The sequence below is a fragment of the Filicampus tigris genome, chromosome 10 (assembly GCF_054856515.1).
Source record: "Filicampus tigris isolate MCC_2025a chromosome 10, RoL_Ftig_1.0, whole genome shotgun sequence".
NCBI classification, from domain to species: Eukaryota; Metazoa; Chordata; class Actinopteri; order Syngnathiformes; family Syngnathidae; genus Filicampus; species Filicampus tigris.
In genome coordinates this window covers 21,181,794-21,182,777 of record NC_141226.1, presented here as the reverse complement: position 1 = coordinate 21,182,777, position 984 = coordinate 21,181,794, and positions in this window count along the sequence as shown.

Genomic DNA, 984 nt, shown 5'->3' with positions numbered 1-984 from the left:
GTCCACGTGAGAGGGAAGTTAAGCGGGAGGCTGGCTTTCGTTTCAAACCTGCTTTTTAACATTTTTGCTAACGGAAGCACTCTGCTCCGTCGCCAGATTTGCATCTCACGCTGTCGAATAGATAAGGGCAACATAGCGCTCGCTTCCCTGAGCTAAAAACCTTGTCAAGGACAAACCGTGCCCGCGTGCTCGCTGTTAGCTTGCCGGCTAACGCGCGTGCGCAAATACAAGCTCGCGTTCGAGGTGATGGTGCTGCGAGGTGTGAAATTTATCTCACAGCCTGACTTTGAATCACTCTTGCCGTTGCTATGGAAACTATCGTCGGATATCATCAACACTTTTAATTGCTAACTTTTTTTTTTGGGGGGGGGGAGTGCTTTCAAGGGACCGAAAATGGGACCTTGAGATCGCGCAGGCAGCTTGTGAGGAGACTTTAATTGTCCTTATAGCGGAGTCGCTGGGCTCTGATGACGCATGCTGAAATGTGCTCTTTCGCATTGCTCAGAGTGTACAGTGAGACGATGAGCAAGGATGCTGAATCATGCAAGGGCACAAGGCCTTTTAATTCTTCAATTAATGCGTTTCATGCAGTCCAATTGCCATGAGGCATCGAGCCAATCAGTTTGTCTTCATAAACTTGATTTTCAAGGACTAGCCTTGGCCATTTCATTCTTTGTCTCACCAAAGCTTTAAGGACGGTTCTATACTTCCAACTTTGTGGGAAATGGGACTAATTTCCTGGGGGGGGGGTCATTTTCTGCAGCAGGCCTACTAGTTGTGAAACACGGCATTCTGATTCATATTGCATTTGTGGAATATGAGTTAATCCACCCGTTTTTAGCCATCTCAGGGGGCGGCCATTTTGTCACTTCTGGCAACTGGAAATGACATCACAACTTGCTCGCGACGACCAATCACGGCTCAGATTCAGAAAACAGGTCAGCCGTGATTGGTCGTTGCGAGCAGTTGTGATGTCATTTTCAG